Source organism: Numida meleagris, chromosome 5 (assembly GCF_002078875.1).
Source record: "Numida meleagris isolate 19003 breed g44 Domestic line chromosome 5, NumMel1.0, whole genome shotgun sequence".
In the NCBI taxonomy this organism is placed as follows: Eukaryota; Metazoa; Chordata; class Aves; order Galliformes; family Numididae; genus Numida; species Numida meleagris.
This window is the reverse complement of record NC_034413.1, coordinates 44128763-44156701: the sequence shown is the minus strand read 5'-3', so window position 1 is coordinate 44156701 and position 27939 is coordinate 44128763. Positions and strand designations below refer to the sequence as shown.

Here is a 27939-nt window from a genome sequence, read left to right as displayed (position 1 = left end):
AGCAAGCAGTTTCTCCAGAACATCACACACGGAAGAGCTCCCAGGGGATTTCCACCTGCCAGTGCGAAGAGCCAGGAACTACCTCCTATGTGAGGAGCTGCACCACCAGGGACTGAGTGGAGAGGATGGGGGAAGAGCTCTGAATGCAGCCACAACTGTAACATCAATTATCTGCTATGAATAATTGTAGTTTGTAAAAAAAAAAAAAAAAAAAAGATTTCTGTCAAAACTGGAATCTCAAAAGGCATATAAAGTGAGAGAGGGGCAATCTCTCAGGAACTGAAGTTCAGACCTCTTTTCTGCATTTACTGCAGAAATTGGAGTGATACATTCTACAAGGAAGTGAACAGTGCCAGCAGCCACAACCACGATCTAGCCCATCTGTCTAACAAGTTAGTGTTCAACATAGCATTTAACATGTTTTTGAACACCTAAATTAAGTAGCACAGTAAAGAACACTTAATATGAACCACCACATTGCTCAGAGCATAAACCAGATGCCCTGGAGGAGGTGGAGAGAGCAAATACATAATTAGAAACAAAAGCACTGAGTCAGGCCGATCTTTCACTCCAGTGAAAGTGATTGTATCTTGGTATGTGCCACCCTCAGCCCGTCAGCAACAGGAACACACTTATTCTGACAACAAGTAGCAGGGAGCATGCAAAAATGGCATATCCACTCCTCTCCCAGTCACATGCCTAATTAAAGCATAAAAGGGAAATGAACGCTGATAAAGTACCAGGCAAAACAGTTTTGTATGAATAGTGGTTTTCAAACTTTTTTCCAACTTCTACTCCTCCTACACCTTCTCCAATAGCACTAGTGCTCTGAAATGTACTTGAAGCCCTTTGATAGAAAACTTGTTTTTATCATTCACAGATCCCTTAGAAGTAGTTCCTAGCAGCCTGGTCAACAGACATCCCTGGTTGAAACCTGGTCTTCAACCTAAGCAGAGTTCTTTTTCTCCTTTTTGTTCCTTTGCTGAATGGAGAAGGCAATGGGAACAGGCTCCATCCCTCACCCCAATTTGCTGTCCTTCTGGGAAGGTCAACCATGTCTCCTCGTCTGCCGCTCTCCCCAGCTCCCTGCCCTGGCTCAGCTCTTCCCACCACCAATCCCTCACCCCAGCCCAGGCCACTCCAGAGATGACTGAAAGCTTGGATGATTTCAGTCCTAAATAGGGTGCCCGAAGTGATGGGTGGGAGGCAGTAGGAGGGCCCAGATGCTAGAACCTGTATGCAAGCTCAGATGTACCACAACAGCTTCTTCTCTGCCTTCCCCCAAGGACCCCAAACTCCACGGGGTCAGTAGCAAATGGCCCCTTGACCTTACCTTGTGAAAAAGGAAAGGAAGAAGGCTCATCACCCTCCTTTTAAGCAGGGGCAATGCAATGTGCCGCTATGAGTGTTTCTTTACTCAGGTTTACAGTGCTCTAGACTCACAAGCCCAATGAGCACTCACTAGCTTCAGCAGTTTCAGCACATTTGCTCCTGATTTCCACCAGCCCCTGCTCTAGCCCTTGCCATAGCAGGCAAGACAGCCAGTGCTTAAGGGAAAACAAAATACCACAGCTCAGTGATTAAAAAGAGAAGTCTGAAAGGTCTGTTTCCATTTTCACTTAATTAGTATGCATTCCATTCACCCTGGGACAACATTTTGAAACATGTTGAATACAGTTCTCCTGAGCAGCACAGCCCTGGGAGTCCTGCATCACAGTCTTAACCCATCTGGACTTCAAATTCATACCCTCTCACCATGCATGACAAATGCTGACAGTAACAACCCATTTTCTTACTTAAAGGAATAACTTCAGTGGATACAGAGCATTGAAGAAAATACCATTTCAATTTTATTATGGTTCTCATAGGAAGTCTTGGTATAGTTCTTGCCTTTAATCAATCTTTAATTTTGACTTCATAGAAGACTGACTGCTTTATGGTCACTGGTAGAAATGGAAGGAGGAGAAACAGAAAAAGGGAGTAGCTCAAAATCAAACTGGGAAAGGGATGAACACCAACTTCTCTTTCCTAGTAGCATCACAATAGTAATTAAACAGCAGCAGAGCTTTCCTTGCAGAGATGGCAAACCATTTTATAAGCTTACAAGAAAATAAGGTGAAAGTAGCAGTAAGATTGTTAAGAAGCCCTTTAAGGAAGGGAATGGTTTTGTGTCCCTCCAACCTCACTGCTTTGAGCTAAAGCAGTTGAAGCCACGGGAACTCTTCCCTGAATGCAGATCAAACACTGTTCCCCTCTTGCAGACAGAGATACTCAGACTATATACACTCATTTAGAGTTAGGCCTCTAGGGGACTGAGAGGCTCTGCTCAAGTATGATCTTTACATAGGACTCCTTGTCAAACTCTCTTACCATTAGCAGTATTTCTTAGAAGTCAAACTGCTGGCTGGCCGCTATCACAAAAGTCATACAGCACCTCATCAGGATGCTTTCTGGGCCCCACGTCTGTTTCTGTTGCAGATGTGCACATGCAAGATGAGGTTAAAATTAACATCTATTTCAAGTCATGGATTAAGCTAAGTATAAGTTTGAATTATCATAGTTCTTGCTATCCATAATATACTTCTATCATCTTCAAATATTTAGATCACATAATCCGAGTGTAGGTCGTGGTGATAGTAGTTAAAATGCACAAGGCTCATCAGACATGCCCCTCTAAAGTCTGTGCAGCATCACATAACCCACCTATCAGTTTTTATCTGAATAAGTTCTGCAGTAAAACGTTGAATGTCTCTAATTCTTCAGCTCACAGTGTTGGTACATGAAGCCCAGAAGAGACAAAGATGCATCAGCAGTCCAACCAGCCAGAAACAATCCTTACTGCAAACTCACTTCAGCACACGCTTAGAAACAGACTTCCAGTTTTGTTTTTCTCTTCTTTTCAGGCCAGGCTCTAACAGCAACAACATACAAGATTGAAGGGACTGAATCCTTCTTCTTACTAGGAATTATTCAGTTCCAGGCTGAGTTGAATTTGAGCGTGCATTTTTAAAAGTGAAATGATTCATTTCTAGCCAAGAAAAACAACACAATCTGGATCTACAGGACAAGCCCATGGTAAGAAGCCAGACAACACCTGAATTTCTCCTTCTTCTCCCGGAGAAGATGGATACTAGGTTACAATTATACATTAATAAACAAACTCACACAGACACTGGAACCCTGAGAAGGACTTCAGAAGCATAGGATTTCATAGCCTGAGCATAATGTAACAAGAAGAGTAAGCAATCCTTATGCCTTGATTTATGACCAAGAAGAATCACATCACGCTCCAAGCAGCAACTACTCCAAATTCTTATTTATTTAACTAAGGTATAAAAGCTACGTTTACTTTCAAGTGCTTCACTATGTGACTGTTGGTTTTCATAACAACCTAACTTTGAGCCAACTGTCATTTCTAAAATACTGATACAGAGGCAATGCTCCAGCAGGGTACTCCTAAAAACAGACACCATTTTCTCAGTTGCTCCTAAGACATGAGTCCTAAAAGGCCCTTGTACCCAGTGGGAATCCTGGTCTGGAAAGCAGGGATAAATATAAAAATCATGCAGTGCCTAGGGTTATAAACACAGTGTGCAACTGCTGCTCACACAGCTACAAATACACAAGACACTGACCATTATCACTGTGCTTTATTTTCCCCATGCACCATCTGTGAAGCAAGATAAAACAGTACGAGGCAAAGAGAGGTGTGATGACTTCAAGGACAGGTTAAATCAAACCGTGCCATGAAAACACAGTTTTCACAAATGTACTTTTAATATAATCCCAAGGATGTAATTTTATCTTGCTCCCACACAGTGCTTTCTTATCAAGTCCTGCAGTCTGTGCTATAATTCAGGGCGAACAGCCCCCACTGCTGCATTCTGCTGTCTCAAAGAAAAGCCAAGGCTATTTACTGGCTTTTAAGCACTGCACACAAAATGAACTGCATTCTTCGCAAGATAAGTGTTACTGAAAATATCCCTAGTCTATTTCACTCTTAGTCCAAATAGGAGAGAAATCACTTCACAAATAATTAAAAATTGAATGTAGGAGGACCACATCTAAGCATGGCTCAAAGAGATGCGATGACTTCAAAATGTATATATATATATATATCTTAGTTTCTGCTTATGAAAATGTAGCTCTCAAGCTGGAAATTTTGAAAATGTGGCTTAAGTGTAATCCCGAGAGCAATATTTACCCGAGTCCACAGCTAGACCAAAGCAGTTACAAGCAAAGTGAAGGGCACTGTGTATTTGCACAAAGCACTAAGCCTCCCAATGCTTTTACTAGGGTGTATGTCAGCTCCATTTCCTTCTATGAGACAGCTGATTACCACACTACACACTTTGTTTGGATTCAATCAATAGTTAGGTTTCATTTCAGCAGTCTGGTTTCTAGAATTGTTTACCAAACTGAGTCTTCATGGTAAACTGTCTGAATTCTTTTACATTACAAACCTCTAAAAATTATGCTACAAGTGTGGCTTACAGCAGATCCATCAAACAAATGGAATGGGGCATCAGTAACAACTCCCCCATCTTTTACCATACATAGGAATCTGGATCTTTCCGTAACTCTCCCCTCTCACCATTGGGGATATTTTGCCATAGACAAGAAATAAATATAAATTGTAATATTTTACATTTAGGCACTGTCATTAAGGCTGAAACCCTGGACAAGGAACCGGATGTAAACAGTGAACTCACCATTGCAAGTGGCAGCTACAGTTTCCCAAGTTTCCTAATTCAAGAGCAAACCAATGGTATCACCACACTTTTATTGTTAATTACACGTAAAACAGTGCTCCTCCTTAAAACATTAAATAAGCACAATTAATAACTGCAGACACAGGAATAAAAATAATTGGTCTATCTGGAGATCAAAGAAGAAAGCAATAGCAATGCACCTCCAAGGCGTTTTCTAACTGCTTATGTCTTTTCAAAGACAATTCCTTTGTCTTCTAATCCTTGATTAAATATGTGCCAAATAGCCTGGCAGAATCTCCACTACCAAACAGGCAAAAATCATTTGGCACAGGACTCTGTATACACAAGTGACTAGCATACACACACAAGTTTTTAAGAAACTTCTTTGCTTTATCTTCTCCCAGAACTATCAGGGCCGGTCCCACACAAGACTAATTTGCAGATGAAGTGCAGCAGCAGGATTACCTGTGACATTTTGGCTCTGAAGCCCTCTTCCAGGCATGGTTTATACTAGTTTCAAGGTGCAGAGCCAGTGTCAGTACAACATAAAGGCAGCTGCCATCGCTGCAGCAGCATGCCAAGCAAAAATGACTCACCTCTCTGTCTCCAACTACTTCTCTTCAAATGAGTAAAGGGAGTTCTTAGAAAAAATACCTTCCTACTAATGAGTTTTTCTAATTAAGACACTTAAGGGATGGTGTTATCTCCCTAAAGAAACAGAAGTATTGGTAATCTACTGGTATTGAAAAATGCAAAAAAAGTTTTTGTTTATACACAGCAGAGCTGGGTTCTACCTTCAGTGCTGAAATCTCAACTAAGGTCTGAGCACTTCATCCCTTGGCTTTCTCTAGCACATGCATACAGTTGTTCAAGCCTGCCATTCTGAGCTTGCTCTCAGTTCAGACACATGGTGAGGACAGATGCCAATCCCTTCACTAAGTCTGGCATTTCACTGACAACCTGAGCACTGTCACAGAGCTAACTGCCCTTCCCAGAGCAGCCTACGTCTTACAGCCCTGGCTCATTGGTGTTTCTGACAAACCACCTTCATGTCAGGCAGTGCGCGGCTGTTGGCTGAGCCTGGTAATGCTCAGCTCTGGGACCACTCTGATGGGCTGTGTGCTTCGAGAAGGAGGCCCTGCAGCTCGTTAGTCTGTCAATAAATTAAAAAGCAAGTGAACACTTATTTGATGTCTGTGAAAAGTCAATAAGCCTTCCATTGCTAAATCAGCAGTGGGTAAACTCCTTTTATCTCAATACCACCATTTTTCAGCTCTACAATAGCAGGCCTTTTGATCTGTGTAAATCCTTGCCTTCTCAGTTCTCAGTTATTTTAACTGAAGTTTAAATCAGACAAATTGCATGCATGACTCACACCACTTTTCCACTAATCTGTTTTTCAAAATGCATAAGACGTCAACACTGATGTTTTCATTCCATGTTCAAAATATGGATCATCTTATATGTATTTGCAACTTGCCTTCCTCTTCTGCCACAAGCAGCAGTAATACCCAGAAAGTCCTTTGCAAGTAGGCTTTTTTTCGTAGTAGCGGTGGTGGGTTTTTGTGTTTCTTTGTTGGGATGGTTTTTGGGTTTTTGTTGGGGGGGGCAGTTTTGTTTCATGGCTTAGTGAATGTTCAAGCCCATTTTCTTGTCTGTATCCTATAAAAGCAGCAAAAGAAAGAACATCTATTATTACCTGCCAACTCAATTTTTAGTTTCATCTATACACAACTTTATTTTTTAATTATATTAATTATATTATTGGTTTTTTGTTCTTAATTTTTAAGAACTTCTAACATGCATATTGTTTTAAAATTGGCTATGCTAGAATTTGCAACAATGTGAACCCACTAATACATATAGCATCACATTCACAATGTGAAATAAAAATGACTATGTGTTCTTGACTATAAAATTTAAAGAACTGAATCCACCCACTACAATTTAAACTGATTACTGACTAGGTACGAGGTTTTATTTGACTAGTATCCCAGCATTATTTTAATTGGATTTTATTTTGAAGGATCTAAATTTGCAGCCAAAAGGGGCAAAAAAAAAGAGAATTATCCTGGAATCACAAATGTATTGCCAAATTTGAAAGCTCTCTTCCATGAACACCTAGAGATTAAAACCTGGTAGTTGATGAATCAGTCCTAAGAACAAGGCCCTTACTTGATAAGCGAGTGGCTATGATCACAATGCTGTAGTCTCCCATACTGCTTAGAACCGCCAAAAGTTTTATCTAGCCATGACTGAAAGAAAAATAAGTGTTTATTTTAGTTGGATCTCCTTACTTTAATAATTAACCAGAAGCTTAAACAGTTACATTCACACTTTTATTTCTACTAGTTTTATATTTATCTTTCTGGGAATAAGAGTATATTGAGAGGTGGCAGAAAGTAACTACCACACACACACAAAAAGGCATATCTGGGAGAAAACTAAAAGCTTCATCCACTGACATAGTACTTAAGTAATTTATCTGAAGAGGGATACCCTCATAAGGAGGTTTTATATTCAGACTTCACTTCAAATTAAGCTGGAGGTTGGCAAGTAGAGCTGTACAACCTGGAAGGCACAAAACACTTTTGGTTATAGTGAAGATACCGCTTTGCTACTTTGTCAAAGCAAAGATGGGGTGAATATGGTTTACAGTTAGAGCCTGCTGATCTCCTGTAGCTGCTAGGCACTGACTGGGTGGATACCAAGACACACTGATACAACAGTCCAAAACAAAACACTGCCCCAACCTCATTCCCAAGGTAATGGATTTGAAGTAAAAGGAGAAACCAACTGCCCAGTGCCTCAGCTGCCCTCAGCCCTCTTTTGGATATGTGGGAGCCCTGCTAGAAGTCAAAGATTTAGCAGTACAAGAGCATTAAATATCTAGCTTACCATATGCTTAGAAACAGACTTCCAAATTGCTTGAATTTGAGCTTCCAGCCTAGAGATAACAGGCCCACTTCTGAGCCACATTGTCCTCAGGTTCAGTCATGCCTATCCCTAAGCGGATCATGAAAAAGACCAAGTATAAACGTCATTGTGAATTCTAACCAGAAGAACATGCAGTTTCGGTTATTTCTACACCTTTCCAATTAATCCCAAACAAGGAATGACCCACCTGTTGCCACCTGTCTGTGACCCAGCAAAATGAAAGTAAACTATCAGTTACATTTATTGCTTTCAGAAAATCTGAGAGGGATGGGAGTATATTTTCCTCACCCTAATTGATGTTATCACTTTAACATTTGAATAGTGATGCTATGAAAAGAATGAGCAGTTGACAGTTCTTACATTTTCAATGACGTACGCCTATGATCAAACCTATCACTACAGTTTATCCACATTTACCTCTAAATAGTTTCTACTTTCGATGATGTTTTAGCAGAAAAGTTATCTGAAATGACTATATCTGAATCTAGACTTAGTGGAGGTAGGAGGGGAAGCAAAACAAGAAAACAGCCCAATATGCTAAAACAAAACATAACAAGTTCAGCATTCAAAGTATGTGATAAAGAAACAGGGCAAACAGGCATTTTGGAGTATAGCCTGCTCACATGCCTGTGATGCTTCCTTTTACAACAATCAGTCAAAGGCCAAGCTACGCATTGCTGGGGGTTCTGATCCTGCAGTAACTGCTGCTCTGCAGTGTTCTCAGAGATCATTAGTACCAGTACCTAGGATAAGCACAGATTACCAGCCAACTACATTCTGCAGCTGACAGGAACGTGTGAAAGACTCACTATTTTTCCTCAAGATACAACTCCGCCAGTTCTAAAACACTTTCTCCCCAAAATGAAAGCAAACAAACAGAACAAAAGAAAACATGATTAGACTCGGGAACAACAAAACTACCTAATCTGAGCTGAGCTAACCTGGCTCAGCATTGGGAAGGGAACCACAGGCAGCGAAGGCATGCCATCCTGCAAGGTGACATTTGTTTAGAACAGACACATTGTTATTATTCAGCAGTACACTAAGTAAGGAGAGCTTTCAAGACTTAATTTAGTAGCTGCTTTCAACGGCAATATAAATGGTTTGTCCTTACTTAGGATTTCATAGTAAAGTAACTACTGCTTCACTTCTTGTCTTGCTAGAGGAACATCCCCCAGGTTTTGACAAAAAACCAACATTCCCGGCTGTTGTACTTGAGAAGTCACAAAGAGTTACAAATTTAGAAGCTAAAAAGGGGCTGTATTTGTAGAGTACCCCTCAGGAGTTCCCAGCCTGCTACAAACATCCTAGGATAGGTGGAAGGACCCTTCAGATGCAGCCATCTGCAGCTGTTACCTTTCTTGTGCATTCTCAAAAGATTGAGTTATTTTACTTGATACTTTCAAAAAACAAATATTAATAATACTAAAGAACTTTATTAAACAACTTTGGTCTGAGATACGACTCAAGAAGAAAATTGAACCAGAGGGGTTAGAGTCCTGAAAAACTCCATACAACTTGAAAGTAGCTAAGTATTAGGTACACTTGCCTCCTGGTAGATCCAGCTTTGTCTGCCCTGTACAGTGAACAGACTGTTCACAGGAAAACAATTATTTTAAACTATTTTATCTGTATCAACAGGAGCAACTGCTCCTTGTAGTAGTAATAAGTTACATTATGAGCCAGTATGGAGAGTTTTCAGTGTCTGTGTGCAGCTGAAATGACCTTAGATCACAAACCAACTATTTGACTTTGATTCATTTTGATAAGCCGGCCCCTCTCTACAACACCCGTGTTCTCTGAAAGCTCATTCAAACAGCAGTTAGAACACCAGAAAGCTTTGGACATGAGCCATGGGTTACTGCTGCAGAGAAGTGTGCTTCTGACTCCCCAGCCAGGAAGCCAGGATGTCTGGCAGACCCGGGGGATGATGGGCTCACTGGAACAGCTCTGTTTGGCCTGAAGCCTCGGCAGCCCTCCACAGCCTCCCTGTCCCACCAGCAATCTGCATGCAGAGCTCCAGAGACTGCATTACCTGCTCAAAAGGTATCTCTTCTCTGTAAGAACACAGCTTAATTCAGACTGCGGAGTTGCACACAGCAAACACATCTGCCTTCCCCCTCCCCCCCCCCCCCCCGCTAACACATCTTACTTCAAACACCTGCCTTGTCTGTTCTCTTTGATTGCAAGCTCCTGGGACTGAAGACAATTCTCTACTATATATAGGTACCTAGTTTAAAGTGGTGTTGAGGCCTCTGGGCTACAATTAAAATGTCAAACTAAAATAGTTACCAAGGAACATTGAATTTCCTGCTTTTTTTGGGGGGGAGGGGAGGAGTTTAAGAAAATTTAGCACTGAGTGCCCTAAAATGGAGGCATAGCTTTCAAACAGACAAGTAAACAACAGCTCTAAACAGTCTCAAACTTCACTAATCTAAAACTGGGTTAAAAACTCCACATAAAAAGAAGCCTGTTTTTTGTTAGGAGACCTCATCTGTACAAGTTTCCTGCCAAGAAGACCTACTTATGATATTGCGTATCAACAACCTGATCTATTTTCTCTTCCTGCTGTCAAGAAATTAAATCATTTTGTTATTTTACAAAGATTACAATCATCACTGTGACAACAAACCTCTGACCTGGAGAATGCCATAAAATAACATGGCAAGAAAAAGCAACACAAGGAAACAAAGGATGAAGAACGAACAGCTCTGGAAGCATTCTTCTCTTGGAATATTCTTTTTTTCAGGAAACGCAGTTCAGGAAATCCTTAGACTCATCTAACAAGGAAACAAAGATGAGCTGCTGACTTCATTAGACATTATAGAGATTCCAACTGCAAACAGATTTCAGCCCAGACCAAGACCTGCACTTCTCAACAGTACTAACTAAAACCTTTCCGAAACATCTCCAATCCTGCTGGAAATCTGACATCTAATCAGGGTGGGAAGCTACGGCACCAAAGGAAAATCTATTTTAATTTAACAGATACTTCCAAGAAAACTTCAGTTTTACTTTAAAATACAGTCACACCGTGCCCTCTGTGGGGAAAAAAAAAAAACCCTAACAGCAACAGTAACTACTATTACAAGACCAAAGCTCTTTTAATCAGAGACAGAAGACCTGATGATGCATACCATGAACGTCACCACACCTCAGTAATGTGCTCAAGAAATGCTCTGTGATGTGTACTGTGGTCTCAGAACTGCCAGAAAGAAGGGGGAAATGACAGCAGCCTCTGCTGCAATCAAGAGCAGAAAGGTACCTGCAGCACAATATGGCCAGAAAGAATACCACGTAAAACAGAGTTTAGAAGCTGCCAAAAGGGAAAGATTCTAGTACATGAATGCAGCTTCTCCAGACATCCATTCTTTCCAGCAGGAAAGAATATTTATTCTTTATGAAGTTAGTTTATTTTGCTGCTCAGAGCAAGGGAACAATCAGATAGGACAGAACAGCAATCAAAGCAATTCCCTTCCCCTAAAATGAGAAGAGCATTACTCAGATCTGTCCCCTGCAGCTTATGAAGACCAGTGTTTCTGGAATACTCTGAATACTGAAAACATGATAATATAAATACTATTATTCTCTTTTATGTTTCTTGTTTTTATCATTTCTCATGGTCCAAGACATTTATGCCAGCTCATGTACTGGGATCATTTTGCACCAAAGAACGATTAAAGACACAAAAGTAACTCATCTTAACATTGCTTAAATACTGTCAGGTCCTTTTTCAGCAGCCCATTAGTGCTACCAACCATCTGACGCACTCTCCAGCAGACAGCAAAATAGTATCACTTGTTACATAGCCTGTCTTTTAGAGGGAACTGTTAACAGAAACTCAAATAACCAGCAGTTTTGACTGCGTTGAGTAGCATCCAGCATAACACAAAAGCAATAGGCTAGAAAATGACTTTAAAGCAGTCAAAGAATCAGAAAGTCCCTGAGTCAAACTGGTCCCTTCGTTAATACATTGTTGTGTGCTACGGTAAAACAAAGCCTTTGCCTTGCACATGGGCATTTTCAAAGTTGGGGCAACAATGTCTTGAAGGTATTTAACAAATTTAGAATTGAGGTTCCATTCCATTTTCGTTCAGTAGGGGATTTTAATTCATTTGTGCAAGTGTGGAGAAGAATTTACCTCTACTTCACGCACTCTAAACCCCAAATAGATTCCCGTTCAACCCTCGTACTTTTTACCTTAAAACCCTTTCATATCCCCCCCAATTCTGGGGTTCCTCTTTCAGATAGCATCAGGCAGAATTATTACTTAAGCCTATCTAGATCTAATAAAGCTTTTCTGTTTTTTAATCATCTTGAGCAATTTCACTTATTAAATGTTAAGCTTGTGTCAAAGTAATATTTATTAAAGAAGTGATCTTCTATATTTCACAGCCAACACTACAAATGTCATTCCCAGTTCATATTTCTAATTCCTCATTTTCACCTACTTTGTGAATAATAATCAGTTCATTACTGTTATAGCCTTCAGTAAGTACTGCATCATGTTTACTGCTAACAAGGAAATGCAACGGAAACAAGATATTTCAAACTATCACAAAGCTTTATGCTAAGAGAAGGTCTTACTACGTGCCAGTTCATGTAACCACTGAATTCATTTATGGAATACATAGTGGTGAAAAAGACAGGTAGCATTTACCTATGAAATCAGAACCACACTTAACATGTTTCAGCTTTGGTTTTCAGCAATTCATTTTGTCAGGACTGGTTCTTCAGGCTAATCAAAACAACAGGTATATTCGGGTGAATTTTGCCAAATGGCTACAACAGAAGAGAAAACGTTTTCAAACTGTTCAAATATTTTGGTTCAGGTTCAGCAAAACATTGCCAAAAACAAAAACGACAAAAAAAAACTCTTAACAGTTCATTCCAGCAGTTCCAGAATGAGCCATACTGACACTTCCAGATTAAATTTTCAAGCTCTCATAATGAACAGTTGCCCAACCCCAAAATTAATATAATATCTGGAAACCACTGTTCCCTTTTACCTAACGACCCAGCTGCCCCCACCCAGGCCACAGAGGAGCCATGCTGTTCTGTCTGCATCACTGCAAGCTCCCATCTGAGAAAACCTCAAGGTCCTGGTTCCATGCTCTGAACCAGCTGAGGGATGGAGCAAATTTTTGTCTCCTATTTCACAGGCAGATGCTTCTAACTTCATATTAAAAAGGGCACGGCTACCTAAAGAATTAATAAGGCCAGAAATGATGGTCTGCCAGCACTGGAACATACTCTCCACCAGCTATGCGCTGACAGAATGAGTTATCAGATGCTGCCAGATGCAAGCTATGTGCCATGGTATTATGATTTTGGGTTATTGGTATTCCACATCATAACATCATATAGTGTATGTACCTGGTTCTCAGAAGAGGAGAACTACTACATTCCCCAGATGACTTTGCTGCCCTGTTACCATTTTCCGGTCAGAGGGAAAGAAAAAACTGTTTGCAGATCACGAGACTTTCCTGCTCTTCTTGTCCCGTCCCTCATCCCAGCAGCATCTCACTCCCCAGCTGTCTCAGCGTTGGTATTAGAGTAAGGTCTACCTTAATTTTGGACACTCTCTCTCATTGTATCGAATTTATTAGCTTAAATTGTAATTATATTGCATTATATTGTGTTATTTTGCATTCCGATATCTTACTTAGTAAATTAGTTTGTTCCTCCTCAGATAATTGCTGCTGTTTTGTTCTTAGGCCCATCTCCCTACCCTTTTTTCCCTTTTCCCTTTCCCAGGGCATGGGTCTGTGGGTCTCCCTCCCATTAGTCATGGAATCGGGCCGAACGAGCCTGTAAACCATTGACACTACGTCACATACATGTGACCTGCAGCAGCAATGAAAGCTGGTCCACAGTCCTCCACCAGCAAAGAAATCCCTGCATGGTGCCCTCACCTTGTGCAAAGGGGAAAGCAGCTCATGGCCATTTTGAGAACTGCACTCTTCCTTTTTAAGGGAAACTAACACATTTTGCAGATGTCAACACAACTAGCTTCAGAAACATCAGAATGAACTGTTTTGACATATCAGAAACATTATGTTTGAAACACAACTGAACACAGCCTTCCTTAATTTCATAAAAAAGAAGCTTTGAATATTATGCAGATCATCCCAATCTGATTTTTTTTCTTCCTCCATCTCCCCAGTTTGGTCAACAACTGAAAGTACCAGGTATTTACACAACGCAGATGCTTTCTGATGCAAAACAAACAGAAAAGCCTAATGAGAGAAGAACTACTAGTTAAAAAAAGTAATAAGGAAAACAAGAAGATGCTAATCTGTTTCACGATCAATTTTCTCCAAGAGAAGAAGAAAAATTTGTGTTAAGATGATACTCAGATGGCCAATGTAAGAGTAGCTTTCCATAGTGCTCAGTAAAATATACCAACTAAATAAACAAGAAAGACTAAGAGCAGCAGAAGAAGAAAAGTAAGCAACTTACCCAAGGTCACCTGAGCTTCTTGGAAGAGCCCAAAAAAAGCTTGTGCACTGTGCTTCCCACGCACTAGAGCATGCTAAGCCTAAACACTTTCCCTGGGAAGCAGTTCTTGAGGAAATATGTTAGCTGCAGAAGACTGCATCAGAGAAGTTTAAAAGAAAAAGAAATCACCTGTCCACCAGCACTGCTACAGTGCAGCATCCAGCTTCCAGCAACAAGGAATGAGGCAAAGGAGGATGGCCTAGCTGTCTGACAAAGCTCAGAAAAATAATTATGAGTACAATTGACTATAGGCATTCTCTGCATCTATAGCAGCTTCTTGTACGTCTCAAGACCAACACTGTTCTCAAGTCTTAGACTGTTATATATTTATTAAGTACTTAAACCTAGATACTAAAAGGATGGTGTATCTCCCCGTAATATAAACCCTGTCCCTCCAAGCTAAACTAAGCAGATGTGTCTGGAGACACTACTTTTGTCTGGGATACAAAGTGTGTGTTGAACAGTTAGAGAAGCAGGCAAAACAAATGTTGTCTTCACCTCCTTTTCTTGCAGAGTTATCTTTATTAGGAATTTTCATTCAAACTAAACTCTGGGTCCCTTGGACAGCAATCCAGTGTTGACTACTAAATGACAGCTTTGGAAAAATCAATTCAAAACATCCATAATTCTATTCATTTTGTGTAGCATAATCAAGGAATGATATTTATGTGAATAAAATAAAGAATGTAAAAGCTGCAAAGCTGCAGTTTAAGTTACCTAAAAAAAGCAACGCTTTTTGCAAAACTTTGAATGAGTAGAGGAAATTATGATGTGCAATTGCATGGGCAGAGAAAGGAGAGACGAGAGTGTTTGTCTTTTGTTCACTATAGATTAGCAAAACACTTGGGAGTGTTTGACTTAAAGTCAACTCCCTCTTATAGATCTTTTTAATGCTTATTTTCATTGAGATGACAAAGATGAAAAATCATTAACACAAAACTAAATTTGTGTATATCAGGAGAAACAACACAAAAAAATTCAGGTTCTCTTTCAGCTCTGTAATCCAGTTTACTTTTGTGGAATGTGTTCATGGCAATTTCTCAAAGTTATATTGCAAACAATGCAACCTGCTTACAAACATATCTCTGACTAAAGCAGCATTAACATGATATTTACCAGGAAGCAACCAATTTTCTCCTGAGCCTGTAAATCCTTCCACAGCCATTAACTTTTATAAATATAGATTGACATTAATAGTAATCACTAAAAACAGCTTCTAACACTATCAGACATTAATCACTAATGACATTAACCGCTCATTTGTCACAGCCTTAGTTGTCATAGTAGTCTCTTAAGTGAGCAAAAGCCTCATTTATTCCTGGGTGAGGAACACAATTTTCTGATTACACTAGTGAGACAGTCATCAAGGCCTTCACTGGCAACTGTCTTATCTGAAGATTATATATCAAATGCATCTCACATTTTTTCTCTCAAAAGAGAATTGTTTATATAATGTTATGTGCATTCATTCACACTCTTCTTCATAACAAGTCTTCCTCATAACAAGTCAATTTGCCTCTGGATTTCCATCTCGCAAGACTTGTAGAACTTAAAAGGAGCAGGAGGTAGTAATTCATCAATCACTAAGTTCTTCTCTCTGTTTTTTTTTTTTTTTTTTTTTTTTTTTGGGGGGGGGTAGTGCCTTTCTTCTCCCCAAGAGAACTCACTCTGGTAGGTCTCTCTCCATAGACTATCCTTCCTTCCATGCATCTTTCCTCACACACCTTCCTATTTTGCAGAGTATTTGTCTTTTTCCTTTGCTACTGAGACTCCTCTCCAAAGCTCCCCTATCACACTGACTCCATATCAGGACCAGTTTTCTCCTTCCAGCACCCTGCAGAGCATCTCCTTATTTCAGACAGCAGGGTGTCTGCAGTTGAGACACCAAGCTGTCCATGCTCACCCACCAAAGCTTCATGCGCCACTTCAACTGTGTACATCTACAAAGAAAGCACTTGGATAGCCTGCCTTTATTTGCCTGCTTTTCGAACACTTCTTACCTCTTCCCCTCTTTTTCCTGCACCTTCTTCTGAGAAATAAAAATTTTGAAAAAATAGAGACAAAGAGGTGCTTAATCTGTTTGGACAGCTTCTGCCTGCCCGTACAATATGCCTGGGTGGGTGACAGAAGCAGAGCAAAACACACTATATCCTCATCACTCTCTCACACTGGAAATACCAAACATGGCAGTTCATGTTCCAGGAACTTGAGGTTTCTGCACCTCGATGTACAATCGTTTGTAATTCAGGTATTTGATTCTAAAATAAAAGGGAAGCAGTGCAAAAAAAAAAGGCAGCAAAATGATTCCAGGCAGGTATGTACATTAATCAAAATGTGAGCAACTGCACTGCCATCACTTGCATCTTCAAAGCCCAACAGCAATGGATGGTAAGAAGTGGTGCAGCCACATGCTTTTGTTTCACTTCATTGAGTACACAACACAGCAGAAAACCTTGAGGCACGTTATTTCTTAAACAAAAAAGAGAACAGTCTGCAGCTACACTGCATAAACAGTAAACTTGGAAGTTAAGTGTATCACAAATGCTTCTATTTTCACTTCAAACAACAGAAGATCTAAAAGGAGAGAGCAGAGAGCATTTGCAGCAAGACCAAATTGTTAACACACCTAATTAACGAGCAGTTATCTGACAGCCAGTTGGTACAACAGAGCATCCTTTCCACTTACCAATAGAGGGCATTAAAAAAACTCAGCACTGTTTAAGCTTAAGCCACAAGAGGAACACACCAGACTCCACTCAATTCACAACAGAGTCCTACTGAACTCAAAAATCCAGACACAATAGTTAGTGACCTAAACACGGACAGGGCAAAGGGGTGGAAGGGAAGCAGGAGAAGCAGCATCCTGCCCTACAGCAGTACCCAAAAAAGCCCAGGGGGGCCGGGGCACAGTGCAGTCATGGGGGCATTTCAGAGGTGAATTTTCACACCGGAGTCAAAGCACATTTGTCTGCGAGTATTTTGTTTAATGTAGTGACCTCTGCCTGTTCTGTACCTCCAGGTATTTCTACTAACATCATCATAAGCAATACTAAGCTTAAACTAGGAAATGGACAAATAGCCTTCTTGTTAAAGGCTACTTTTTCCTCCTTACAGGAAGAAATATTTAGACAGATAGATATCAGAGGGGTTCTACAGAAGTCCTCCCCCTTTTCCCAGTCACTCAATCAGGCTTAAATTTAAAAAGCATCCATATTGAGAATAGAAAAGAACATAATAAAGTTCAAGTAGGGGATTAGGTCTTATTCTCATGGGGTTTAACACTAGGCAAATGTTAGAAGGTCTGTCTTGAATAACAATATCCTTAGGACTAATATTTAAATGCTTTCCTGAGCTGGGTCATGTGGGATCTATAACTGAGGACTGGGAGGAGTTAAGAAAAAATAACTGTACATTGCTGTCAAGATCATTGGCTGCAGAAGTGTGTTAGTGTATTTTGTTCCATTTTGGTATTTACACTTGCAATGTACGTATCTTTTGTGATCACAACAAGTAGTATTTGGTGTGTTCATATAAATGTGTGTCTTAACTCAGTGAAGAGTTTCAGTTCTGCTAGAGGACACACTGCACAGTGAGTAACCGCAAGCAGTACCGTGAAGACAGGCACCAAAATGGGCCTCTCAAATGCTTGGCAGCAAGATGTCTGTCGCAGCTCTTACCAAAGGGTCAGTGCCTCAAAAATTTAGTGATTCACTGAGAGGTCTCCCAAGGCTTCTCAGAGAACTCCTCTGGGCAGAGGAGGTGGTTTCAACTCCCATAAGCATCCACTGCTGGAAAAATGCAGCGGTTGGCTAAACAGCAGCTTTTCATCACCCCGGTCACTGTGTGACAGAAACAACACAACAAAGCCAGCATTTTTCCCCATTCTTCTCAAGGATTAGGACTTAGCCCTAAAGAATGTCTTTTTCAACCACCTTCAATCAATCTGCTTCTTTCTTAAACCAGCTGCATCAAACCTGAATGCCATTTTCTGTTGATGTTTCATCAATACTAAACACAAGGCAGCACCTGAATCTCATGTACGCATCTCCGCAAATACTCAGAACAAAATCTCCCTTCTTTTAAGCCTCATTGGCATTGCACAGCTGACACATTTGATCTCATAAATTCCCTGGATTCTGTTATCCAATATACCTGCCAGGCCACAGAGTCTCCATTCTGCATTCACACTTCCTTCTCCCCTTACCTTGAGCTTCCTTGTCAAAGTGAGCACGGCTTTTGCAACACTAAACTGAAGTGCTATTTAGAGAGCACAAAATGCTTTGAGGAAACACAAGACAAAGTCAAACTTTGACATACCTCACCTTGTCACAGCTAAACACTTTGGAGGTAAGTTTTTGCACTAACAAAGTATCACGCATTTGCAGCAAATACTATGTTTTTGCTAAGTGAGAAAACTGTAGGCAGGCAATTCATGTATTTCCTGCTTCTTACTACATTAAATAGTGATTGTGTCACAATAAGAGTTTCCCTCTATACACCAATTTTAGTAACCTCAAAACCATCATCCCAATAATGTGTAGTGGGGGGAAGAAATAAAAAGCCTGCACACAACAAGTGACCAAAAAAATATTGAATTATTGATCATCAGGTAAAGAGTCCTTCTTGCGTGCTGGATAAATCATGAGTCTTAGCAAAACCATCCTATGTGAGCATAACGGAGAACAGGAGAACATACACACACAGTAAACCCTAACATGACTACCTAGATAATCTTCAATTTGCTGTTTCCTCACTTCTTTCTTGGAGCTAACTTCATCACTTTACTGATGGTCCTTCAGTATAGGGAGAGCTGTACGTTGATGGGAGATAAAGAAAAGCCCAGCACTGTGTTCCCTCAGTCAGGCCAAGGAGTAGAGCAGCTCACAGGGTGGATGAAGCAGCAGCTCTTCTCTCCCAGCTCTTGCAAAGTAGACAAATTAAATGGTAACAGTAAGGTGAGAAACATCCAGCATGTTCTTTGTACTCTCAAGGGAGGGAAAAGAGCCAGAGCGAGTGCAGCGTGTGGAGAGCTGTAAAGAAAGATGCAAAGCAGGTCTGGCAAAGGCTTTCAGCACTGCCTGAGAGCACTCCCAGCACAGTTCTAGGTAAACAGAAAAGCACCTCGATAGTATGATATTATATTGGAGCACAGCATCAGACAGTTTCACTATACCTCAAATAGTGCTTTTCTATGACTCCTGTGACAGGAGAGATAGAATATAATTAACAACTCAAACCTGTTCTGCAAGATTTAATGGCATACAACACAGAGTAATTTTTTAGTGGATTAACCCCTCACCTCTAAAGAGGGGTCACAAAAAGCTTAGGCAATAAATGGAATTAATTTAAGCACCTGGTAAATCCTGATCAGGCAAAAGCAAGCCCTATGCAGCAGTATTAACTTTACTTTTAGCTTTTCTAAAACATTGCTTCTAATGCAAAGAAAATAATCCCTTTTCCAAGGATCAAAATTGTTTAGATTATAGCTTCTTTACCTTATATTAATTAGTGGTTAAGATACCTATTTGAGTATCTGATTTTACCTCAGCTATAAAAAAACCACTATAAAAACCTTTTTGTCAAACTTTGAGGAAAAGTGATCTACACCTTATAAATACAAATTTAAGGTATGGTAAATTGGAAGAAGGAATTCATTCAAAATCCGGCCCAAATTAACCACATTAATTAATTAAATCTCATGGCCTTTGGATCCAGTGCTTACTAGCTATGCTCTCAGCAAGCAGCAATGAAAATTCACTAACAAACATGTTTTGATCCAGTGTTCTGTTCAGCTCCAATGCACTGTTTGCCCACTGGTACTCACAACCAATCTTACACTGGAACTTGGCAACAGTCAGTGCTTTCCCACTGTCAACGGTTTACGGGCGTTCGGCCCGGTTCCGTGACGAAGGGGACAGGGGATCCACGGGCCCACGCCCCAGGAAAAGGGAAAAGGGGGAAAGGGTAAGGAGATGGCCCTGAGAGCAAAGAAAAGCGGCAACAATCTGAGGAGAAACAAACTAATTTACTAAATAAAATATCGGAATGCAAAACAACACACTATAATACAATATAATTACAATTTAAGCTGATAAATCCAATACTGAGAGAGAGAATGTCCCAAAGTCAAGGTAGGCCTTACTCTACTACCGACGATAAGACGGCTGGAGAGCGAGGTGCTGCCAAGACGAGAGACGGCGGAAAAAGGGACGAGGTCTCGTGATCTGCAAGTTTTTATACTGCGAGCTTCTATCTTTTCCCTCCGGCTGGAAAATGGTAACAGAGGAGCAAAGTACCGTGGGGACTGTAGTAGTCCTTCTCTTCTGAGAACCAGGTATATCCACTACATGATGTTATGATGTGGAATACCAATAACCAAAAATCACAAAACCATGACACCCACCTAGCAGATTTCAAACCAAAGCCTTTAAGCAAGTTAAATATTTTAAAATCCTCAGGGAGGGATGGCAAGAGAACAGGAGAAGTCATTAGGAAGCATGTAGTATTCAAATAGTCCCTCCAATTTTGAGAGGCAAACAAAGAAACCACAAAGGGATTCTTAATTTCCCATTCATCTTCCTTACCACCAAAACCAGCCCAGCTCAGCTCCTGCTGACTGTCTCCACAGTAACTTGTAGAAGAAGGAAGGCCTGAATGTTTTCCTTTGTGCATATAGGATGACATCACAGAGTACTGAGGTAACAATGCTGTACTGTTTCTCTCAGTAGCCTTTAATGAAACAAAAAGGTTTATAAACTCTATCTTATTTACCTATGAGCAAAAAGCTTTCTTTCTCATTCACAGTTCAATCGGAGAAATTAGAAACAGCACCCAGTAAGATGTAGGGATTACTTTGTTCACAAGAGCTGCAGGAGTTTCTTCTAAAGAAGAAATTTTATCTCAAGAGTTTCTTAAAACGCTACTTTCAGTAAACAACCTGACAGCAACCATACAGGTCTGGACAGCAGACATGCCAATACCATGCTGCAGATCTTCACCTGGCAGTGCCTCTGCCATCAGCCCAGATAGCCAATTTCCATCCAAAAGTTCATCTCTGTGCTACAGCCAGTGAGTAGCCCTGGGTACACAGTCAGGGAGGAAGAAGCACACATGAAGCTGGAATCACATAACTAACTAGCTTCCCATGTTCTGGTGGCTCTAAGCTACTTCAAACTTCAACTGTTTAGGCAATATCTTTCCTGCCAAAGGTTTCAAAGAATACATCAGCAGGCTGAGAGAAGGGCTACTCACCACCCACTCTTTGCTATGCTTTTTGCTCTCAAGGAAAAAAAGAAAAACTGGAACAGAAAGGGAACACAACTCATTTAACAGAGCTGGAAATGCTTTTTATGGATTTTTGACTGGGTTTGGCCACACTCTTGCCTCAAATACCCTAAACAGAGCCACAAAAAGGATATTCACTGCACTCTGGTTTGGAGCCAGTCCTAAAACATCATCCTTTAATGCACATGCTCTCTCTGCCAGGCTGCAAACAAAACACCAACACTTCAGCCTCCACAGCAGAGAAAAATCCAGAAATCAAACCGCAGCAGGTGTGCTGCTCTGCCCTGAGGCTCTTGCAATACTCAGAAACCTGGCAGAGCCAGCACCCAGTGGAGGAGCACATTTGCATGGAGCTCTGGTGGCCTGTCCACAACTCCAGGCGGCTGTAAAGAGTTAAAGACATAAGTTAAAAAAGTTAGAGAGAGAAAATTTATCTCAAGACTGACCATGTAACATTTTAGATCCCTGGCCCACACATAGCCAACTGAACCCAGGCAAATCCTTATGGAGACACGCTGATACTTGTCACTAGAAACAAAATGCTAAGTCAGGTAAGCAAGAGATCAACTCCACCATTCACAGGGGAAAACGGCCTCACTTCCCCACCAAATTCTCCCAAGACTTGCTTCATCTTATCAGCCTGATAATTCCCAAGGTTGGGGCTAGAGGGCTTGGAAAACTAGAGGACACTGATGCAGCACTAGTAGGTGACAATGCTGTCTCTGCTTTAGAACTCCTTCCCTTTTGGGGAAATATCTCACCACTGTCATCACAAGTTTTCTTCCAATACTGCCATCAAAGAACAATTAAGCACGTGGAAATCTTAAATTTTCAGTTTGTTTACAGTGTACATTTGAAAACAGTTTGATCATAGCCAGAACTACTCCCTTGAGGAGTATCCATCAGTTTCCTTTGCTGTATATGGATTTTTCACACAGCTTACAAGAAAAACATTTTAAAATGAGATAATGTGATTGCAAGAAAACTCACAAGAATCAGATGTTTTCCCACTTTTTTGCACCTTGTATGAGGAAATAAACTCCTTACAAACAAATTGCTATTCATCTATTTTCTTCTATCCTGGCTCTTGTAAAGGATAAGAAATTAGTAAGAACAGCAAAGATTAGTAAAAGTAAATAGGTTTCTTAATGGCTTTTTTCTGCATCTTAGATATTCAGGCAAGTGAACGTCACCAAAACCAGGCTTTATGCCACATTAGCACTTAATCCGCCATGATCAATTACTACTTAAATTCTACCGTGACCGTGGTGCATTTCATAACAAATTAAAACTTGAAATAGATCATCTGATTTCTGCACCAAAGCAGCTAGCTACCTCTACTCCACACATAAGAAAATCAAGTTTTCTTCATCTCCATTTTGGGATGGCTTTGTTCACTTCATGACCATTCAGCTCTTCTCCTCAAGAGGAGTGCACCTCCACTCAAGGTACGTGCAGGAACTAATGGCATGCTGTCACTGAAAAGTTATTCTTTAGATGTGACAATACATATTATTGGGGCCACCATGTCACTCTATCAATTAGCTGGTCGTTGCCAGGGGGATCACTTCCAAGATGTGGGGAGAGAAGAGTACAATTATGTTGTTTTGGGTTTCTTTTTGTTTTGTTGTTGTTGTTTAAAGGAGCAGCGGTAGAATATTATTTATTATTATTATTATTGCTTATGTGGAAGGAAAATGCAGGGGGAGATGGGAGATACCCAGCCAAGGCAGCACTGCAACAACCCACTAGCTTTTGTGCCACCAGAGCTCCTTGGTGTTGGCTGGAATCGTGAAGAAGCCTGTAAAGAGGTGGGCTCGGTGCTCCCTCGTGCCTCTAAAGAAAGCAGGGGAGCAGGACTTGCAGGAAGGTACAGTCTCAGCAGCCACTTCCTAACATCCAGGCACAGTTTCAGCTGTGATGCTGATAGAAGTAACTGGACAAAACCCTACCCTCTATCAGCAGAGGAGGCAGCAGCACATGATTTCCTCAGAGCTCTGCACAATGAGGGCAGAAAAAGAGATAATTCTTTCCTTGTATAAATAAATGCTCACAGTCAACCTAATCCTACCCAGCTGCTCAAATTCAGACTCTGGTGACTGCCAAAGATCCAGAGAAGAAGTCCCAAACCAGGAAACATCCACATTCAATTATCCTACCCCTAGTGGCCTTAAGTAAGGACTAAAGCCCTCAGTAATTTTGGCTTTCCTGGCATTGCTTCATTTCAAGACGTGACAGCGCAACAGTCACATCCTGCAAAGCACTGAAGTCCCCAAGGTATCCTTAACTTTGTATGCATGGCTTGTCTAAGATCTCCTCAAGCAATTCTATGCTCCAGGATAGTTTTGTCTTCCACATTAGCAACCTAATAACAATTTAATTAGTTGCATTAAGTCAAAGAGCAAGCAAGTCTATTAATAAACACTGTTTTAAAAACAGAACTTTACGTATCTCAGGCTTCTTAATAATTTAAGATGAAATAGCTACATTAAACACAAATGAGTAAATCTGAAAAAATGAGCTATTCAGCATCACTCTGGCAAAATTACCTCAGATTTTTGTTACTAGCAATAAGTGAGACTTAATTATTTTAAATTATGGTGAATAATACAAGGTGCCTGGGCTGAAAAATAAAAATAGCTTTTTGCACAGAATTATGCACACAATATCAAAGCACCATCACAAACAACATGTGGAGATTTTGCTTTATATCTTTTACTACTACTACTGATCAATTTTTAACGCTTTTGTTTTGGTTTTAACAAAACCACCAGTAGGGTTGTAAGAAATGGAAATGTGCTTTCATTTACCTACTTTTAAACATGATTGCTTGAAAATTTATTTTTTAAAGAAGCGTGAGTGCAAGAAAGATGACTTTGAAGATACGAGCAATATCTCCCTCCTCCTGATTCTAAGAATTCTGTAAGAACTTTACAATAACCCTATGAAGTGTGCTGAGTAAATAGCGAGGAAGTAATATGTAAGTCTTACTTTTGCTCCCAGATCATTAAAAAGAAACAGCTCTAGTCTTAAGAGAAAGACCACTCTGCTTCTAGGGTGAAATTCTCCATTGTGAACAAAGAATTAAGCTGTGCCCATGCATCACCTTGACTTTCAATACACTACCATCAGAGCCAACCAGTTTATCACTGCAGTAGTGGCTTTGCGGGCCAACATTCATTTCACGTGGTAAACCAGTGCTCACTGCTGACAGAGCTGAGGTTCTCAGACAAAACCTCGGAAGCAAACAACAACTTAATGAACTCAACATCACGTTTTCTTTGCATTCTTCAGACTAAAGTTTTTTTCCAGTTTACTGCCTATAAAATAGAAAACAAACAACAAAGTTATGCACGCGTGTGAGCAAAATTACTACCTTGCTCACCCCTAAAACTTCAGTAGAAGCTATTTTTTAGATACAATAGGATTGAGAGGAGCCACAAACAACTCTCCTAATGCTGCAATGACAGAGCCTTTTGCAGTTGGGTTTAGACGCCTCATTTCATTTTTTTTTCCAGCATGTAAAAGTCTCATAATCTCAATGCAAATACATTGTTCGTGAAAGCATGAATCCAAGGATATCAGCCTCACTTGCGCACACAGGGAGCAAACTGAAAGAGAAAACAAACGGATGCTGACTTTCTTGAGATCATAATCAAGATTTTTTCAGCAGATTAGGCTGCTGATAGGTAAAAGCTGACTAAATATAGAGTGCTGAGGAAACTTTAGAGCTCTTTGAACTGCATGTTCAGAAGTCATGCACACTGAAAGCCAGCATGATGAAACCATCCATTCCTAATTTTACTCATCAGCAAGAGCTTATCTTTTTTTCAACTGCTTATACATTTGCCAGCTTTCAGCTCTGTGAGCTGACATTTTCCCCCATCAGGTACATGTTTTTAAAGAAGAAAAAAATTCGTAAGTATTAAAATAATTCAGCGGGTCCAAGAGTAAAGCTAGGAAAAATTAAGTTGCTTTGCTAACACTTAAGCACTTTCCTGACCTCCCTCCAAAAGACAATTGTATACAAGTAGCTACACTTTGAGGGCTTGACTTGGCAACCTGACCCAAGGTCTTTCTGTAAGGTCTTTTTGTGTGTAACATATTCTTAAATGGAGAGACATGCATCCCTTAAGCTCTCCTCAGCTTGTTGTTTAAGTGTGAATAGTACGTTACGCTGCTGTTCTGGCAATGTGTCTTTTCTCATAGAAGTAGACAGGGGGAGCAAACACTTGCAGAACGCTTCTCAGAATCAGGCCATAGAGCATTTGTGTTTTCTTTCTGGATTTTGTTTCATTTGAACAAAAAGTATTAACACCCTGCTTAGTCATGTTATAAAGCTGCCTGATACTAGTAAACCCCAATCAGAGTCCATCTCTGATTTTCATCTTTCCTTGCAGGATTCCAAGACCACAGACATGACAACATTCATGCCAAGAATGAAGAACACAAGGGACAAGGAAGCAAAGAATCAGCTCTCCTAATCTTTGTGCTGCAGCAAACCCAGCAGAAGCTGAGTGTGTCAAGAAACAGAATGAGTAAGCATTAAGTGGGTGGTTCAATATGTTCATTTTCCTCCACTATTTCCATTTCAAGTGTCAGCTACCCAAAACGTATTTAATTTGTACTATAAATTTTGGTTCCAAAACTCCTGCCATGCTGTTCAACAAAACAGTCTGCACATACACATGTACGAGGAAATATTGCACAAAACCCTAACAACAGCAAGGGTCCTTGTATGAAATCAGCTGCAGCTATGCTGCTTCCAGACCTGAAATAAAATGGTGAAGTTTCTTGGCTGGATGGATCCCATGACAAATGAGAAGCAATCTCCCTACCATTTCTCCTTCACTGCCCCAGTCTATGCCAAGCTTTCATTCAGCAACAGATTGCTGTCAGTGTTGTCAAAGAGTTTGCTACGAGCTCCTAATCACAATTTCAGATTTTATTACAACAATATCCTTCTGACTCCTCATTACAGCTATTGTTACATTACTCCAACATAACACCTTTTTTTAAAAACAACATACTGTAGTTATTGAATGTTGTTTCTGCATTAGATATCGAAAAAGGGGAATTGATCTAAAGAAGTAGAGCATAATGTATTTTGTAACTTGCCCTTAGAAACAGCTCATTTTAAAAAGTAGAAATACCATATATTTCAGTAACATATTTTAGAAATATAGTTGTTGAATTATGTGATTAATTCTCACTTGTAAAACTGTAATAGTTGTGAATAGTATGGGAACAGTATTATGGACTAGAAAGCATCTTGTAAGGCTATTCTGTTTGGATAAGAGACCCTCAGCAAAAGGAAAGCAGACTTGTCAAACATCAAAGAAACCAGGGCCTCCACACAGGCCAAACTGCCTCACTCTGTGGGTAGGTTGGGATTCAACAGGCAGGCATCAGGATGCCCCTCCCCATCCTCCTTCCACACTTATCTCTATCCAAGGATGAGCAGGTGTCCAGAAATAATGACCAAGTGCTGAGTAAGCAAGTGTTAGAAGTTAATTAATTAGCAATATACATGTTTAGCTAGCAACAATTTATGTTCAACCAGTATCTGTATGTTTAGTTGAATGTCGGGAAGACTGTGAACCAGGGGAGGAAAAGGTAAGTGTCGGGTAATAGGGCATAAAAGATGTAACACTGCTTTCTGCAGGCGCTCCTGCTTGCAGGACGCCCACCATTGCAACTGCAAATTAAATCTGCTTTTATCAGAGATACCGTCCTGATAAATTATTTGGATATTTCCAACAATACCAAAGATTAAATAAAATTTAATATCTCCAAATGCAACTGAATTAATGAAAATACTTTCCCTGGGAAAGAAAGGCTCTTTGTTATAAAAGCGTGATAAAAGCTATCTTCCATGTCTCCAAAAGAAATGAGACCACCTGTAAGACCTCTCTCCAGCTGTCATGGCAAGTACCTTACCAGCCCCAGTGCTAGCCACGTTGACATGAGCCATGAACTAGTTTAACTGGGGGAAGAGAAGACAATTGTTGGGAAGGATATGAATCCCACTGAGCAAGAGGAAAGTAAAGAGGGCAGACAAAAGCATATCACACCCAGTGAAAGAACCCAGCAGGAGACACTACCAAATAGTGCTCTGCACACATCATGCTTAACTCAGCACATTCCCCATAAGGCCAGACAGCATCACAGCCAGTCCTCTGCAGCCAGGGGTGCCTATCACTGTCTAGCCTTCCATCTGCAAACCTTAAGTATCTGCCTACAGCAATAGGCACACACCCACTGTGGCAGGATCTCTGCAAAAGTCCCAGTATGTTAGGCCTTTTCTTCAACCAAAGCTTCAGAAGGGTCAGGCTGGCATGCCAATCACCAAACTCTACCCTTAATCAACCAGCAGATAGAGACACCGCTACTAGACTCTTCAGAGTGAAGCACCGCACAGATTTCCCATGGCTGGACACCAACTCCTTTCCAGCAGGCCTTCCATAACACTAGACAAAGAGGCCACGGCTTCTATAATTCATAC

General features: G+C 40.5%; 1 protein-coding gene and 1 long non-coding RNA gene across 6 annotated transcripts in view; both read right to left on the bottom strand.

The window, feature by feature from the left end:
- PLCL1 (phospholipase C like 1 (inactive)) overlaps window positions 1–27939 on the bottom strand; it is a 200154-nt gene that overhangs the window by 145743 nt on the left and 26472 nt on the right. The window lies entirely within an intron of this gene.
- On the bottom strand, window positions 284–26728 carry LOC110399424. Of its 3 annotated transcripts, none has more exons than XR_002439197.1 (5): window positions 20735–26728; window positions 12310–12431; window positions 7611–7718; window positions 6888–6967; window positions 284–6374 (listed from the first exon to the last, which is right to left on the bottom strand). It is a non-coding gene; the product is annotated as an uncharacterized LOC110399424 (long non-coding RNA). The 3 variants fall into 3 exon arrangements; XR_002439199.1 differs by having other exon boundaries at window positions 12310–12387; XR_002439198.1 differs by lacking the exon at window positions 12310–12431 and having other exon boundaries at window positions 20735–24268.